This window comes from Stomoxys calcitrans, chromosome 1 (genome assembly GCF_963082655.1).
Source record: "Stomoxys calcitrans chromosome 1, idStoCalc2.1, whole genome shotgun sequence".
NCBI lineage: Eukaryota > Metazoa > Arthropoda > Insecta > Diptera > Muscidae > Stomoxys > Stomoxys calcitrans.
Window position 1 is genome coordinate 177539135 of NC_081552.1, and position 19435 is coordinate 177558569.

Genomic DNA, 19435 nt, shown 5'->3' on the forward strand with positions numbered 1-19435 from the left:
AATTTGTATATCAATTTAGTGTTTTTGGGGTACCATAATGTGTCATACAAAATTTCGCGGAAATCGGTGCACATATCAACTGTGCTAAGAATAGTTCAAATCGGTCCTTAACCTGATATAGGTGCCATATGAACTGATATGGAATCTTGATTTCTTGAGCCTCTAAATAGCGCAAGTATTATCCGATTTGGCTGAAATTTTGTACATGTCTTTTAACATGAGTGCCGAATATGGCATGAATTGGTTTATAGCCTAATACAGCTCCCCCATTAACTTATCTCCCTATTGTACTTTAGCCCTAAAGTGCGCAATTCTTACCAGATTTGGCTCAAATTTTACACAATAACTTCTACTATGGTCTCCAATATTCATTTCAATTATGGTCCGAAATGAACCATAACTTCATATTGTTCCAATAACATAGCAATTCTTTTCTTTTATACTTTGTTTGCCTAAAAAGAGATATCGCGGCAAAAGCTCGACACTCACTGTCCCGATTTCGCCGAAATTTGGGACAGTGAGTTGTGTTAGGCTCTTCGACATTTTTTTGAAACTTGGCCTAAATCGGGCCGGATTTGAATATAGCTGTCATATAGACCGATATCTCGATTTGAAGCCTTGTCCCATAAAAGACGCATTTAAAATCCGATTTCACTGAAATTTGACACAGTGACTTATGTGAGGCTTTTGGACATCCGTGTCGTACATGATTCAGATCGGTTTATTTTTAGATATAGCTACTTAAAAGACCAATATTTTGTTATACACAATTGCACAATGACTTGTACATATAAGTATTTGGTCCAAATCGGAACATATTTCGATATAGCTGCTATGGGGCATAAGGTATGCATTTTTCACCGGATTTTGACGAAAGGTGGTTTACATATATACCCGAGGTAGTGGGTATTCAAAGTTCGGCCCGCCCGAACTTAACGCCTTTTTACTTGTTTATTTTTCTTATGAAAAGAAGAATATATGTTTTTGGTTCGTTGTGACTTAGGGTGAGAAGTATTCATACCCTAATACCGTCGAGCTATGGGAAAACGCCACCGCGGCAAAATATCATTTATAAGTCACAGCATGGACAGGCATGAGCCATAACAGTATTTAATGTCCAATCGTCACGAAATTTTGTACATGCTACTTTTTTGGCCCAAGGACGAACGCTTTTGATTTTGGTGAAAATCGACTCAGACTTAGATATAGCTCTCACATAGATATCGACCGATTTGCACTGAAATGGCCGTAGTAACTACAATTTTCAACCGATCTGCACAAAATTTGGCAAGGATTGTTTTGTTACTATTCTTAACATATCTGCAAAATTTTGTCAAAACCAGTTCAGATTTGGATGTAACATCCATACTTATTTATCGCCGGACTTGCACTTATATGGCCGTAATAACAACAATTTTAAAACGATATGTTCGAAACAAATTGGTTCAGATTTAGATATAGTTCTCATATACATGTATCTATTGCCCGAGTTCATAGTTGTAGGGTAAGTGAAGGGTGTTATATAGTCGGCTCCGCCCGACTTTAGCCTTTCCTTACTGGATTTCTTTTATTCCCAATAAGGAAACACGAAATATTATGGCGATTGAATAATAATATCCCGTGCCGAAAGGGTTATCAAAGTAGTACTTTTTGTGAATTGGTTGAAAATTGTAGTTACAACGTCATTATTAATGTAGCGTATTATATATATGGGAACAATGTCTGAATCTCAACCGATTTTTAACCAACATTCACAGTTCTTTTCTTTAGGCCAAATAAATGATATGAGGAAAATTTGTGGATAATATAAAGACAACCGCGATCTCCACCTTCTTTCTAAAAAAAGAGACAGACGGAGGAACGATACAGGAGGATACGCAAACAGAGGGACATGGTTAAAGGGCATATACTAGTTCTAAAGTCGTTTGATAAGGCTCATTTATCTCGTTGAATTAAAATTTTAATAGTTGTGCTTTGTTGTTCCCTTTTTTGTTGTACAGGACTTAAGCATAATAAGGCACCAATTATTGGGAATATGTACTTTTAGCCGGATTGCACAGACGCCTCATCAGCATGTCGCCTCCAGTTCAGCAGGCAGCCCATATGTTCCTGCTGCCTTGTAGTACTGCAGCTAGATTAATGCTACGTAGACTTCATTCTGAATATTCTTTACCATCACACGAGATATGTTTGGTAGTAAACTCATCGCCGACACCAGCTAATAGCAACAGCTTCAAAAAAATGTTGTCTTCATATCCTGCTACCCAGATTGCGCAGACAAGTCGATGCATGGTAGTGATGCCTCCGGTTTGAAAAGGTTCAGCTGATAACCCAACGGCGATGGAGCGGTCTCTCTTATAATAATAACTAAAACCATAAACTCGATTTTGATTTTAGATCCATAGTTTCTTCGGCAAATTTAAGGATTTAAATTTAGTAGAACTCACCGCAAAATCCCGTTGATAAAAGCTTTGTCGATTAAGAAAATTGGCCCACCCTAATATAAACATTTTTGATCGACGTGGTATTTAAAGTCAATCTAGCCATGTCCGTCGCTTCATCTCAGTTCATCTGATAAGCACGCCAACTTTCGAACGAGTAAAGCTGACTACTCGAATTTTTGCACAAATACCTTATATATAAAAAACATTAGTGGTGTAGGGTATAATGAATTTGCTTTTGTTTCTTTGTATTTTCCATATAGACTTAAAAACGGCTGAACCGATTTTCTTGAAATGTTTACAGATGGTGCATTATGGGCCCGTGGGGAAAATAGTGTACTTCATTTTTTGATACCTAATTCTCAGAAACGCCAGATCTCGGAGATGGGTGCTGCGATTTAAGCGAAATTTTGTGTGCCGTTTTATAGTAACCTGAAAATAAAAATTTGGTATCTAAATTTCGGATGGGCTACCTAAGGGGATCAAAACCTACCAAATATATATAAAGACCCATCACGACAATGTGGAAATCAAATGAAAGGTATTTAAGATTAGAAACCAGTAAGGAAGGGCAAAAGTCGGGCGGTGCCGACTGTATAATACCCTACACATACCCTATAAGTGCAATGTGGGAGCTATATCCAATTCTGAACCAATTTTGATGAACCTCGGCGGATGTTTTCAGATGGGTTATTGAACAACCCGTATCAAATTTAGAGCGAATAGGTTCAAACTGCAATAACTACGGTTGACAAATGACAACATTAATGCAAATTACCCAAAATCTGACGAACATATATATGGAACCAAAAATTTGACGAACATATATATGAAAGCTATATCTAATTCTAAATCGATTTCGAGCAAACTTCGCAGGTAATGTGGTACTCATCGAGAAAAGCGTCGTGCAAAAAATTGTCCTTTGGGGGGCCACCCCACCCCCAAATAAGAAGTATTTGATGACCATTGCAAAATGGGGCTCAAATGAGAGGTATTTTAGAGTAGAACACGATCTTATATATATTTTCAAGCCCATGCCACAGAGTAGCAGCCCATCCCCCTAAAACACCACCCAAACCGGTCATATTTGCTGACTATGGCTCCAATGAAAGGTATTTGGGAGTAGACCACGAATCTGATATCAATATTCGGGACCAACTGTCAAGGCAACGTCCCACCCTCACAATAACACCCAATTAGGACGTATTTGTTCACCATGACAATTAGGGTCTTAAAGAGAATGGAGCTCGATATTGACAGCTTTTAGGGCCCTTACCCCGAACCGGACATACTACTGACTTTTGCAATAAGGGGTTTAAATGAAAGGTGTTTGAGATAAAAAAACGAATTTGATATCCAATTTGGAGGCGAATGGCAATTTGGGATTGTAATAAATGATATTTGAGAGTAGAGCACAATGCTGATACATTTTCAGGGCTTAGTGTTTGGGGGACCACCCCACTCGCCAAAACACCGCTAAATCGGGCATATTTACGAAATTGATACCCATTTTCGGGACCAATTTTCTGGGGGTCTATCCCTTTTTCAAAACACCCCCAAAGAGTACAAATTTACCGACCATGCCAAATGGAATGTGTTTGAGATAAGAAATCGAATTTGGTAACAAACATTGTGGCCAAGTGTTTGGGGAACGCCTCATCACATAGAACCCCTTAAACCAATGGCAATATGGGGTTGAAAAAAATTGTATTTGAGAAAAGACCACGATGCTGATATTTTTGTCAGGGCCAGTGTCTGGGGGACAACTTAACACCCAAAAACACCCCCAAATCGGGCATCATGAGAATATTGGGCTCACATATGGAGTACATCTATTGTACTTTAAAAATTTAATGCATCTAACATTCAAACTTAAATGACACTATACCATTCGAGAGAATTCGTAGAGCAAGAAAGATTGCATAGAATTCAGACAAAGGCGTTTATATTGTTATACAGTCCACCAAGCGATATACATTTACTATTTTTGTAGCATGGTACTTTGTAGCTCTTTTATTGTCGAAAATAAATATTTAAATGGTAATTTTGTTCCATATATAGTGAAAAAAGGCGCAGCGGAGCGCGCCCTGTCCAGTTAGTTTCTCATAAGTTTTGGTCGACTGTAACTTGAATAGGCCAAATCGGTGCATAACCTGAGATAGCTCCCATCTAAACTAATCTATCGATCACGAGCTCCCTCATAAATCGCTATCAGTGAAACGGTGGTACACGCAAACCGGGAAGACCAAAAGCCCGATGAAAAGATCAAGTTGTGGGAGACACCTCGAAACTTGGTGTCAGAGCTTTTAGAATGAGCGCAGAAGATCGAGGCGCTTGGTACGCTATTCTATGTTCGGCTAGTGGAACAAATATTCTGTCATAGCCAATTAAAGTAAAGTAAAGTAAGTGTAACGTTGGATAACTTCGCTTGCTTGTCATTTATAATTGATGTTCTGTAACCGTTGGTTAGGTAAGGTTTGGTTGAAAAGAGGGTGCAGATATTAATCCGCCCCATGCCACTATGGACATACACCAAAGCCAGTAATCGGCTTGTTGTGCGCTCTAAAAACAATAATGTAACCTCTAAAAATAAAATTTTAAGTTAGGAATTCCGTGCTACTTAAAAAACACTTAATTGTTTCCAATGCCACTCCCCTAAGTTGGTTCATGTCTGATATTGTGTCTCCACCTAAGTACCGGTATCTGTTGTACGCGAAAGCCGGACAATGACAAAGGAAATGCTCCAACGTCTCATCATCTTACCCGCATGCCCTACACATGCTATCGGTGCGGCAATTGGCACCGATTTTACATAAGTGAGCTCGTAGTCCTATGTGTCCCGTTATGATACCAATAGCTATACTGTCCTTCTTCTTGCTTCCTTTCAGTAATAGCCTCGTCTTCTCACGATCTGGATCCCCCCATAGGATTTTCGCCGTCCTACCGACCGTTTCACTGTTCCACAATGTTGCATGCGCATTCGTCGCCCACTCCCTTAACTCGGACTGCGTCGACCCGAAAGGCTTCGGGTTAACAAAGTTTATTGACGGCAGTCCTCTAGCCTTCACCGCCAAAACGTCTGCCCTTTCATTTCCCCTTACTCCGTTATGGAGAAGGCGTTAATCTCCTTCTTACACTACCAGACTGTTCGTGACCTTACCGTCCTGGTTGTTATTGGCCTTATGGCAATTTTACTGTCGGTAAAGATGATCACAATCGACGTCCTCGCATTAGCACCACCCCACTTCACACATTCCGTGATCGCCCGGATCTCCGCCTGCAGGACCGTATTATGGTCAGACAGTCAAAAACAGATGTCAGTCCCTGGGTTTTCAATGTAAACCCCCAGGCCCACTCTGTCCTCTAGCTTTGATCCATCCGTGTAACATGTTCTTCCAGATGTCAATACTAGGGTTCCGTCAATCCAAGACTGTGCCGATGGCAGCAGTGCGTGGCACTCGACTTCAAGGTTCATCTCAGGTATCCGATCCGAAACCTCTCCCCTTCCTTCCAGGTTTCCTATCGTCGCCTCGATTATACCGCGATGGTATGAGCTGCTCCCATCCTCAATCCATTCTCCCATCGCCTTAATTCTCATAGCGGCATTGGCTGCCTCACACTTACTCTGTATGTCAATGGGTCGGATATCTAGAATAATCCCTAGTGCCCTAGTGGGTGTGGTCCTCATCGCTCCGCCTATGCCAAGACAACATGTTCTCTGAACCTGTTGTTTGGTCCTTACGTTACACTTTTTCTCCATAGCAGTCCACCAAACTACTAAGGCGTAAGTAAGTATTGGTCTAATCACGCTCCTGTAGAGCCAGTGAACTATCCTAGGATTCAGGCCCCATTTCGAGCCTACGGCCCGTCTACATAGTGCCCAACATCTGTGAGCCTTCTCAGTACGCTCCGCTATGTGACACTTCCAATTCAGTTTCCTGTCCAAGATCACACCTGAGTATTTGACCTTGTCAGATATATAAATCCGTAACCGTTATTTTTGTTTAAATAATTGCCATATCGCCCGTTGTGATTTATGACAGTTTATTTATTTGCTTCTATTCAGAAATTATCATAGTAATATAAATATATACGAAAATTCAATTTACATTGGAAAGAGAAGTAGATGGCGAAATACCATTCTTGGATATGAAGATTATAAGACAGGAGAAAAAAATAGTTACAGACTGGTACACGAAGGCAACAGCATCTGGACGAATGATGAATTACAAGTCAACACAACCTAAAAGGATGAAGACAAATATGGCTACTATCTTTATCAAAAAAGTTATAGACCTTAGTGACGAGCAATATATTACACGCAATATAGCAAAAATAGAAACCATATTAAAACAAGTAAAAGCGTGCTAAGTTCGGCCGGGCCGAATCTTATATACCCTCCACCATGGATCGCATTTGTCGAGTTCTTTTCACGGCATCTCTTCTTAGGCAAAAAAGGATATAAGAAAAGATTTGCTCAGCTATCAGAGCGATATCAAGATATGGTCCGGTTTGGACCACAATTAAATTATATGTTGGAGACCTGCGTAAAATGTCAATCAATTCGAATAAGAATGGGCCCTTTGGGGGCTCAAGAAATAAAATAGAGAGATCGATTTATATGGGAGCTGTATCGGGCTATAGACCGATTCAGACCATAATAAATACGTATGTTGACGGTCATGAGAGAATCCGTCATACAATATTTCAGGCAAATCGTATAATAATTGCGACCTCTACAGGCTCAAGAAGTCAAGATCCCAGATCGGTTTATATGACAGCTATATCAGGTTATGAACCCATTTAAGCCATACTTGGCACAGTTGTTGGATATCATAACAAAACATATCGGGCCAAAATTCATTCAAATCGGATAAGAATTACGCCCTCTAGAGGCTCAAGAAGTATAGACCCAAGATCGGTTTATATGGCAGCTATATCAGGTTATGAACCGATTTGAACCATTCTTGGCACAGATGTTGGATATTATGACAAAACACGTCGTGCGAAATTTCATTCAAATCGTAGAAGAATTACGCACTCTAGAAGCTCAAGAAGTCAAGACCCAAGATCGGTTTATATGACAGCTATATCAGGTTATCAACCGATTTGAACCATACTTAACACAGTTTTTGGATATCATAACAAAACACGTCGGGCCAAAATTCATTCAAATCGGATAAGAATTGCTCCCTCCAGAGGCTCAAGAAGTCAAGACCCAAGATCGGTTTATATGGCAGCTATATCAGGTTATGAACCGATTTGAACCATTCTTGGCACAGATGTTGGATATCATAACAAAACACGTCGTGCAAAATTTCATCCCAATCGGATAAGAATTGCGCACTCTAGAGGCTCAAGAAGTCAAGACCCAAGATCGGTTTATATGACAGCTATATCAAAACATGGACCGATATGGCCCATTTACAATACCAACCGACCTACACTAATAAGAAGTATTTGTGCAAAATTTCAAGCGGCTAGCTTTACTCCTTCGGTAGTTAGCGTGCTTTCGACAGACCGACGGACGGACGGACGGACAGACGGACGGACATGGCTAGATCGACATAAAATGTCACGACGATCAAGAATATATATACTTTATGGGGTCTCAGACGAATATTTCGAGTAGTTACAAACAGAATGACGAAATTAGTATACCCCCCATCTTATGGTGGAGGGTATAATTAAACAATTTTCCACCTTCACTTATAAAGACTCTTATTCAAAATGTTTTTCACCCCAAACAATACAAATATGAAAATTCATCGGAAAATACTTATTTTCACAGTGTACCAGTGTTGGGCACCAAACTGAGGAAATGAAAAATCAACAATCGCATACAAATCAAACCACACACTCCAAAAGCTGTTCACAACAACAACTACCAAAGTAGACAAACTCCAACTAGACAATGTAGTTTACGAATTGACGTGCAATGGCAAAGAAGGGGAACAATCCAATATGTGTTATGTGGGCACCACTCGACGAAAATTGAAAATACGAATGGCAGAACACAAATCAGACATCAAGAAAGGCAGAGAAAGCACAGATTTATCACAACATATTAAAGAGACGGGACACAACATTGACTTCAAAGCTGTTAGAATTCTTGACAGAGAGAGAGAGAAATGAAAATAGGTATACTCTTGAAAGTTTACGTATACAACAGAGGATAGAGAAGTCAATGAACACGAAAGAGGACAAAGATAATACAAAGCTACAGTATTCCGTTGCAATAGTTTAGAATGTAAACATAGTTCTGTGATATTAGTTTTAAATTTTTCGCTGCAATATTTTACATTTTATTTATTTTTTTATTTATTATAAATGTGTCGTGATGTCCAGTTTGTTTTAATAAATTAAGAGAATAATGCAAATGTAAACATATGTAAGTAAAAACCTTAAAAGTAACAAAACAGAACAAAATATTTAAAATGCGTCTCTTGTTAATAGATTTCACTAAATAAACTCTTGAAAAAGTCGGAATAAAGCCGACGAAACGTCGAGAAAAGGATGAAATAAACCTCTTTTATTTGCATTTTGAAACATATTGCCCATAACAACCCGCAAAAAATTACGTAAAAGATTATAGAGCAACAGTGGTCACTAACAAAAATAATATAAATATAAATATCAGTGCATTTGACATAAAAAGTGAATCTCTCGAGTTTTTCGCAATAAAAGGCCCAAGAAAAAACTGAAATACATTTCTGTGTGCTTTAATGTTTGCCGCATTTATCTGAATTGTGGAAATGTTAATACTTATTGCATGTTGTGAAAATTATAATATTTACTTCCACCATGGGTATTTCATTGATTTTCACTGCGACATGTATTCGAAAGTTCTTTGCCCTTAAAAGAGGCGAAAAACGGTTAATTTCTTAATAAAAAAAGCGGCTGCACTTGAATGTGATGATTTTGTTGTTGTTTGTTTTTACGCTTCTTTTTAGTATGTTATGAGATTTGCAATAAAGGCACAATGCTTTTTGTTTATATTATTATTGAAATTTATGACGGACAATCTCCTCCCATTGTGATATTGTCCATGCAGCTTGTTTAACAAATATTTCCATTTTTTTTTTACTTTTATTCGTTGCACTTTTTCATAACAACCATATTTTGTAATATTTTCCGCTTTTTCCACTCTCCTTTTCACTCACCTTAGTAGGATAAGAAGTAAGGTGTGCTACAATAGATTGGTCATTTCATATGTAACACATGGAGTTGTTACTTTGCGTAAGTATTTATACCAACCGAATGGTCAATTGCCTTTTATTCACTGTTCTAGCATGTTTCCAGTGGAGGGGCAGATGTAAAGTCCAGGAGTAGGTAAGAATGGACTCCGGATATCCAGCAGTTACGGTGGTATCGGGCCATAGCATGTCGGCTGCTACTGAAGCCTCGACTAGTGGAGAGTCAGGCCGGAGTCAGCAAAGGGGTCTGAAGAAGACTCTTCGTTATGTCCAATTTCTTTCCGACCCGGTATCCTTTAGGTTAACACTGATCGCGCTGGTATTGTCATATGGCAACGCTTCTAGCAAAAACACACTTTTGCTGACTTTTAAATGTTTTTTTGCTATACTATTCTCTGAATAGAAAGCATTGAATAATGGTCTTAAGCCGACAATGGAATCTCAATAATTTTTTTAGACCGAAAAAAAAGCGCAAACATACAAAATAAATTTAGTTGAAGAGCACAAATTAATTCTACATACCAAACTTCTGTCAAAGCAGCAAAAATTAAAGTTTCTTGGAACCGAACAAGGATGATTTAGAGACCGGTTTACATGAGAGGTATATCAGGTTATAGACCGATTTGGACCGTCCTAAGCACAGTTCTTGAAAGTTTTAAAAGAACACCATATGCAAAATTTCAGCTCAATCGGTCAAAAATTGCGGCTTGTAAGTGCTCAAGAAGTCAAAGCGGAAGATGGGTTTATATAGGAGCTATATCGGGTTATTAACCGATTTGGTTCTATCCAGTGCAGTTGTTGGAAATCATAACAGAACACTACATGCAAAATTTCAACCAAAAATTTCAACAAAAAATGCGGCTTCCAGGAATTAAAGAAATCAAATCGGGAGATCGGTTTATATGAGTTCATATTTAAATCTTAACCGATATGGCCCATTTGCAATCAATGACCTACACTAATACTAAGTATCTGTGCAAAATTTCAAGCGGCTAACTTTAAGAGTTCGATCACTATCGTGATTCCGACAGACGGACGGATGGACGGACATTGCTAGATCGACTCAGAACGTCGAGGCGATCAAGAATATATTTATACTTTATGAGGTTTTAGACGAATATTTTGATGTGTTACAAACGGAATGACTAGATTAGTACACCCCCATCCTAAAGTGGTGGGTATGAAACTCATGCATGAAAGATGTATGTGAAAATATATTATAATATAAAAATTCACGCCACCTGTATGTGAAATTTAAAATTATAATACAGAAAACCTAATACAAAACAATCCGTATACAGAAAATACTAATATAGAAAATCCTAATACAAAAGTAATAAAAACCAAATACAAATATGGAAAAATTCTAATATAAAAAAAGAAATTCAAACACAAATATGACGAAAAATTAAATTATTATAAAAATCAAAATAAAATACAAGTCGTAAAAGAAATATGGATGTCGAATTTAATTCATCACTCAATAGAAGAAATCGTATGAAAAAATTACCAAATTTTGCCAAAAATTGCCAATATCTTGGTTTCCTTAATACTTAGGACTCCAGTGGTCCAGACTATATTTTCTGTAAACGGTTTCAGCCGACCGTTTCCCAGTTGGCCACAGTGGGTCATTAACTCTGAAAAATGGGGCATCATATGAAAAAATTACCAAATTTTGCCAAAAATGGCCAATATCTTGGACTCCAAATTGAATAGATTCGGACAGAGCGTGATGCATATTTTATTGCCTGTAAACGGTTTCATCCCACTATTTCCCAGTTGGCCACAGTGGGCCATTAACTGTTAAAAATGGGGTCATCATAAGGAAAAATTACCAAATTGTGTCAAAAATGGCTAATATCTCCGATTCTTTAATACTTAGGGCTCCAAATTGAATAGATTCGGAAAGTGCGTGGCCCATATTATGTTGCCTGTAAACGGTTTCAGCCCACTATTTCCCAGTTGGCCATAGTGGGGCTTTTATTTCGAAAAATGGGGCATCGTATGAAATAATGACCAAATTTTGCCAAAGAATGGTCAATATTTTGGTTTCTTAATTTTTAGGGCTCCAAAGTGAATGAATTCGGAAATAGCGTGGTACATATTATATATCCTGTCAACGGTTTAAGCCCACTATTTCCCAGTTGGCCATATTTGGCCATTTATTTCGAAAAAGGCGGCATCATATGAAAATACACCAAATTTTTCCAAAAATGGCCAATATTTTGGTTTCTTTAATACTACGGGCTCCCAGTTGAATAGATTCGGAACGAGCGTGGTTCATTTTATATTTCCCGTAAACAGTTGTATTTCACTTTTTCTAAGTTGAGCACAGTGTGTGTTTTTCTTCTATTGAGTGATGAATTATTGTAAATTCGACATCATATTTCTTTTACGAATTGTATTTTATTTTGATTTTTATAATAATTTAATTTTTCGTCATATTTTTGTTTGGATTTCTTTTTATATTAGAACTAGCTGACCCGGCCTGCTCCGCTGCGCCTTCTTTTACTTTATATGAAACAAAAGTTTCCTTGGAATATTTATTTTCGACAATTAAGGAGCTTTTAATGAAATACCATGCTACGAAAATAGTATATCGCTTGACTAACAGTTTAACAATATAAGTGCCTTTATCTGAATCCCATATGATCTTTATTGGTCTACGAATTAAAGTTTGGATGTAAAGTGTACTCCATTCTTAAGATACTTTATTTCAGCCCGATATTCTCATGATATCTGATTTAGGGGTGTTTTCGGGGGTGAGGTGGTCCCACAGACACTTAGTCCGAAAAACTATCAGCATCTCTTTTCTTCTTTCGAATACCATTTATTTAAACCCCATATTGCCATTGGTTTAGGGGAGCTTACATGATGAGGCGTCCCCCAAACACATGGACTCAACATAAGTTATAAAATTCGTTTTCTAATCTCAAATACCTTTCATTTGAGCCACATATTGACATGGTCGAAAAATGTTTACCCTTTGGGGGGTGTTTTGGGGAAGGGGTGATGCCCTAAATACATGGATATCAAATTCGTATTCTACTACCAAATACCTTTGTTTAAGCCTCAATATTGCGATGGTCAGTAAAAAATTGTTGTTTGTGTGGTATTTTGGGAAAGGGGTAGACCACCAGAAAATTGGTCCCGAAAGTGGGTATTAATTCTTGCTCCACCCCTCAATACCCTCCATTTAAGCTCCACATTGACATGGTCGGTAAATATGCCCGATTTAGGGGTGTTTTGGGGATTGGGGTGGTCTCCCAAACACTCCCTCCCTAGACAGTTGGTCCCTAATGTTGATATCAGATACGTGGTCTACTCTCAAATACTTTTAATTTGAGTCCCATATTTCCATAGTCGGCAAACATGACCGGCTTAGGGGGCGTTTTGGGGGATGGGCGGCCACTCAGTTTAAGCCCCATATTCCTATGGTCAACAAATAAGTCCTGTTTGGGGGGTGTTTTGGGAAAGGGGTGGACCCCAAGAAACGTGATCCCACATTTGGATATAGGATTCGTATTCTACTCGCAAATACCTTTCATTTGCGTCCCATATTGCCATGGTCGATAAATATTTATGCGTGTTGAAATTATGTACGACGTATCCTCTCATGACCATCAACAAACGTGTTTATTATGTTCTGAATCGGTCTATATTCTCTCTATTTTACTTCGTGAGCCCCCCTTGATATCGTTTTAATAGCAGAGCAACTCTTTTCTTATATCCTTTTTAGCCTAAGAAGAGATGCCGGGAAAACAACTCGACAAATGCGCTCTATGGTGGAGGGTATATAAGATTCGGCCCGGCCAAACTTAGCACGCTTTTACTTGTTTATAATAATATACTAGTCGAACCGCCCGCCCGCTTCGCTGCGCCTTTTTTAACTCTATAATATCTTTTTAGAGTGGGGACACTTCGCCCTGAATATGAATATCGAATTCGTGCCATTGTAGCATATGTCCGCCTTTGACGCTGAATTGTCGTGATTGGTCTATGTATCCATTTGGCCGATTTTGAACGGCCCCCGAGGATCCAGCCTACAACAATAGAAAACATGTTTTGTTTTTGGTGACAGTAGGTTAAGTTTGCTTAGGTCGTAAATAGGGTACAGATATTTATCTGTACCATGCCACTATAGACATACAGCTAAGCCAGTAATCAGCTTTTTGTGCGCTCTAAAAACTAAAAATTCATCTGGAAGAAGAAAATTAAAATTTTTAGGAAATGCTCCAACGTCTCATCATCTTCCCCACATGCTAGCACTTGTTGTACCGATTTTGCATAAGCGAGCTCGTGTCTTATGTGTCCCGTTATGACACCAAAAGCTATACTGACCTCTTTCTTACTTTCTTTCAGTAATAGCCTCGTCCTCTCACGTCCATAAAATTTTCGACGTCCTACCGACATTTGTAGCCCACACACTTAAACCGGACTGCGTCAGTTGGTTAACCCAAAAGGTTTCTTCTAGCCAATATGGCTAGAAGAAAGCATACCCGATGATTGGAACTTCAGGTTACTATGTTCCGTACACAAGAAACTAGACAAAACGGAATGTGCCAACTACAGAGGAATAAGTTTCCTCCCCATCGCATACAAGATACTCTCGAGGGTACTGTGTGAAAGATTAAAACCTAAAGTCAATGAGATAATTGGGCCCTATCAATGCAGCTTTAGACCTGGTAAATCCACCCTGGACCAGATATTCACACTGCTCCAAATCCTGGAATAGACACGAGAAGGAAAAATCAACACTTACCATCACTTTGTTGACTACAAAGCCGATTTCGATACTCCTTTACGTTCAAAGGTATATCAAGCCATGTCTGAGTTTGGTATAGATGCAAAATTAATAAGACTACAGGATGACACTAGCTGATACGCGTTCCTCAGTAAGAATAGGAAAGAATATCTCCCAACCATTCAATAGCAAACGAGGTTTTAGAAAAGGAGACAGCCTATCGTAAGATCTCTTTAATATCCTGCTGGAGAAAATTTTACGAGATGCAGAGGTGAGGAGGACACATGCTACTCGCCAATGCCGACAATATCGACATACTTCCGGTTACCGGAAGAAGTAACTGCAGCCTTTGAAAGAATCGAAAGAGAGTTAGTGAAAATGGGTCTGGCAGTAAATGGTGATAAGACGAAATGGATGGTTTCAACTGCCAAAATGCCTTGTACAACCACAACTTTGAGATAGTTTTTACTTAAAGACTGTAGCATGATTTTAACAGACAATCGGACGGACGGACAGACAGTCGGAGATAGCTAAATCGAATCACAAGGTGATTTTGAGTCGATCGGTCTACTTATGAATGGGTTTAGCTCTCTTCCCTCTGGGTGTTGCAAACAAATGCACTTGGTTATAACACCCTGTACCCCAGAAGGTGGTGTAGGGTATAAAAAAATTGTTTCTTCAGAGAAATTACAAAATATGAACAGTTGTCAGATTTATTCCTGATTCTTGAAAGGAAGTTATGGATTTTTGTTACAAAAATATTTGAAAACATTACACTTTGAGACAGTCGGATGGATATGGCTAGATCGATTCAGCATTTCCAGACAATCAAGAATATATGAACTTTATAGGGTCGCTGCTTAATATTTCGAGGAGTTACAAACGGAATGACTAGATTAGTAAAGGGTGATTTTTTTGAGGTTAGGATTTTCATGCATTAGTATTTGACAGATCACGTGGGATTTCAGACATGGTGTCAAAGAGAAAGATGCTCAGTATGCTTTGACATTTCATCATGAATAGACTTACTAACGAGCAACGCTTGCAAATCATTGAATTTTATTACCAAAATCAGTGTTCGGTTCAAAATGTGTTCATTCACCGTTCAGCGATGAGGCTCATTTCTGGTTGAATGGCTACGTAAATAAGCAAAATTGCCGCATTTGGAGTGAAGAGCAACCAGAAGCCGTTCAAGAACTGCCCATGCATCCCGAAAAATGCACTGTTTGGTGTGGTTTGTACGCTGGTGGAATCATTGGACCGTATTTTTTCAAAGATGCTGTTGGACGCAACGTTACGGTGAATGAACACATTTCGAACCGAACACTGATTTTGGTAATAAAATTCAATGATTTGCAAGCGTTGCTCGTTAGTAAGTCTATTCATGATGAAATGTCAAAGCATACTGAGCATCTTTCTCTTTGACACCATGTCTGAAATCCCACGTGATCTGTCAAATACTAATGCATGAAAATCCTAACCTCAAAAAAATCACCCTTTATAACCCTTAGCCTACGATGGTGGATATGACAAATGTGAGCTGTAAAAGATGCTCAGAATAAGTCCTGGGTGGAATTGTGAGGCCTCTTAGCTTCAGAAGATCCTAGCCCCCCCACAGATTATAGTGCAATATATTCAGAAGTCACACAATATCTAGTGAGGACATTTTGTGTATAATTGTCTTCCTAAGCAAACTGAACATTGTCATCGTCTCAGCATATGTGGTGTTGAGAATAAATACTTCGTAGCCGACGAATATAACGCAAGTTTTAAGCGTTTTTGTTTCTCTGTAGCGTTTGGGAATTCCACTTTTTGCTAGCATTTAATAAGCATAAAAAGTCGTTTTCATTGAGCGGATATAGAGTTTGCCTGGTTGGAATTATTTTGGTTTCATTTTCATTGCTTCCAATTCATTCACTTTCCATGGATATGTGGCTATAAAGTTTTTTCAAGCATCCATTTTCTCTGTTTTAAGGGAGAAAAAACGTTATACAATAGATGACAATTGGTGGATTGGAAATAAAAATGAATATCGGTAAATTAAAATGACTAAGCAAGTTACATTGTTAGGATTCCGTTTTTTATCACTCTTAAGAGTATTTTTGCCAATAATTCAATATTGACTTTCGATGGCTACTGAAAATTTATTCGAAATAAACTACAAGTGGGTATGAAATGTTACCTGCTAATGGACAGAAAACACATTCGTGCAAGATTTCTTTTAAATATGAATATTTTTGAAGGTTATTGCTTGAGTACATCTGAGGGAAGGATAGACACATTGAAACTTAGCTAGCATGTATAAATTTGATGATGAGCTGGAAGCCATAGGGTGATTTTTTTACTTTTTTCCATGGCTTACAGGCAGTTAATTGTTTAACTATTTTCTCCACTGTGCTTACTAAATAAAACCTTCGTGCCATTGATTTACTTAACATTTCATATACTCTTTTCAGCATTGCAAAAGCATAAGTAACAAATCTTTTTTTGTGCTCTTCGACCATTGCATCAATGATGAATGGACGAATGGATGAATGCCTGGTTGGATATGGTTTGCACACCACTTCAGCTTTTCAACTAAATCGCCGCTTCAAAGCAACCTAATGCCGCTACAACAGCCTATTGCAATGCGAGGCTCAGATTAACCTCAATTTCACCTACTTGTTACTGCACTAACAAAGAGCAGCTACTCTTGCCACCATCATAGACATCATCAACGCCATTTATCGTCAGATGTCCAACAATCAAACCATGTAGCTTCAAAATGGTAACAGTTGTAGTTGCGGCAGCCGCAACATTAAAAGCATCGTTGCAAGATTTTATTTAACCACCCGCATTAAAAATCAATGCAAGTTTAAGATTTCCTAGATAGTATGTTGTTTTGGTCTTGCACGAATTCATGCATTGCCACGTGGGACTTGGCTTAGCTCAAATATGGTTAAATCCTTGTAATACAGACACAAAACCAAGCAAAAAAAATTAATGCATAGTGGAGCAACTACATAGTGAGAAAATTGAGAATGTTTTTGTCACAGAAGGCTAACGACCTAAGCAAAGGGCAAGCATGCGAAGATAAGATGGGCCTCACCCTGCGATGTTCAAGCCCTAAACCAGCAGTCTTGTTCAAACTCCTTTGAAAACGACGCTGGGTGTTCTTTTAGGATCCGAAAAACCTTGGGAGTGGTATATGATGACGGAACCTGGCACCTTAGCACTTACTTCTCTGTGTATTGGAACGTAGCCACTAGGTCAATTTATGCTCTGATACAACTCAGTGCCGAGGTACTGTCCATGATTGAGGACATAGCGGAGGAAAATATTGTTTCGGCGGTGAATTCTTTTGAACTCTACAAATTAAAAGGACGGAACTGCGTGCTGTTGGGTTGGGAAATTTATTAATTTGAAGTTGGAGTCCACATATGGCGTTCTGGGGGATATGAAGGTCCCACTTTTGGTGAGTTGGGTTGCTTCGACCGGATACGGTACCTGGATGTTCCCGGTGATCTGGCTGATCTGGCGTCTATCAGCATGCCAACTCTATAGGTGGGCCCTATGGAGAAAAAGTAAAAAGGAATTTTGGACCTCACTTTGGCGGCTTTCTTGGAAAATAAAGGGCCCTAAAATAACGTGAAGTTGAAGTCCAAATATTGTGCTGCGGTGGATATGAGAATCCCCCCCTCTTGTGATGAATTGGGTTGATGCGGTGCTGAAAGGCTGGATTGTCAAGACATCCCTGACGTAGGGCTCGATTAGAAAAATTGTGACCAAAATGAACTCTGCCAGGTGGAGTTTTATTCACCTTTTTATGGCTTCTGGTTATAAATGAGAACCTGTGGTCTCCCGAAGAGCAGAGGGTGAAGGTCGTTGCCTATTCAGTTGACATCGTCATCATGGTGGGTGGCTGTCTACTCGGGGGCCACCGTAACGCAGGTGTAAGCATGGGGGCTCATGATAATAAACGCTTGGGTTCAAATCCTGACAAGAACATCAGAAAAAAGTATGCACCTTTTATGGACACAAAACCTTAAATCGCGAAATCGGTTAATATGGCAGCTATATTTAAATCTGGACCGAACTGTGCCATATTGCAGAAGTATGTCGAGGGGCTTAACTTAACGCACTGTCCCAAATTTCGGCGACATCGGACAATAAGTGCGCCTTTTATGGGCGCAAGACCTTAAATCGCGAGATCGGTCTATATGGCAGCTATATCCAAACTTGAACTGATCTAGGCCAAATTGTAGAAAGGTGTCGAGTGGCCTAACACAACTCACTGTCCCAAATTTCAGCAAAATAGGATAATAAAAGTTGCTTTTATGGGCCTAAGACCCTGAATCGGTGGATCGGTCTATATGGGGGCTATATCAAGATATAGTCCGAAATAGCCCATCTTCGAACTAAACTTGCTTATGGACAAAAACGTATCTGTGCAAAGTTTCAGTTCAATATTTCTATTTTTAAAGACTGTAGCGTGATTTCAACAGACAGACGGACGGACATGGCTGGATCGTCTTAGATTTTTACGCTGATCAAGAATATATACATTTTATGGGGTATGGGTAACCATTTATTTCGATGTGTTGCAAACAGAATGACAAAACGAGTGTATCCCCATCCTTCGGTGGTGGTTAAAAAAATGTTCAGCGGTGGTTATCCTCTCCTAATGCTGGCCTCTTATCATTGACCTTAAATTTGAATCCGACAGCACTCATCAATATGTGAGAAGTTTGCCCTGTTCCTTAATGAAATGCTCATGGGCAATTTTGCATTTGCAGTACGCACCTCTTTCAGGGAGCTTTGGGGAAGTTATCTAGACCTGCGAGGGCTTGGCATAAACCCCAGAAAGGCTGAGCAGGCAATTTTTAACAGCAGGAAGTAAAGCTGTCGCTCTCTCCACAGATTAAGTACCGGGGTTTGGTTCTCAACCTGAAAATTAGCTGGCGAAAAAACGTCGACGAAAAGGTCAAAAGGGGATTGAATACGCTCGAATCCTGTTGCAGCTCCATATCAAGGGTTTTGGGGCTTAGGTCGGGTGTGGTAAACTGCATGTTTAC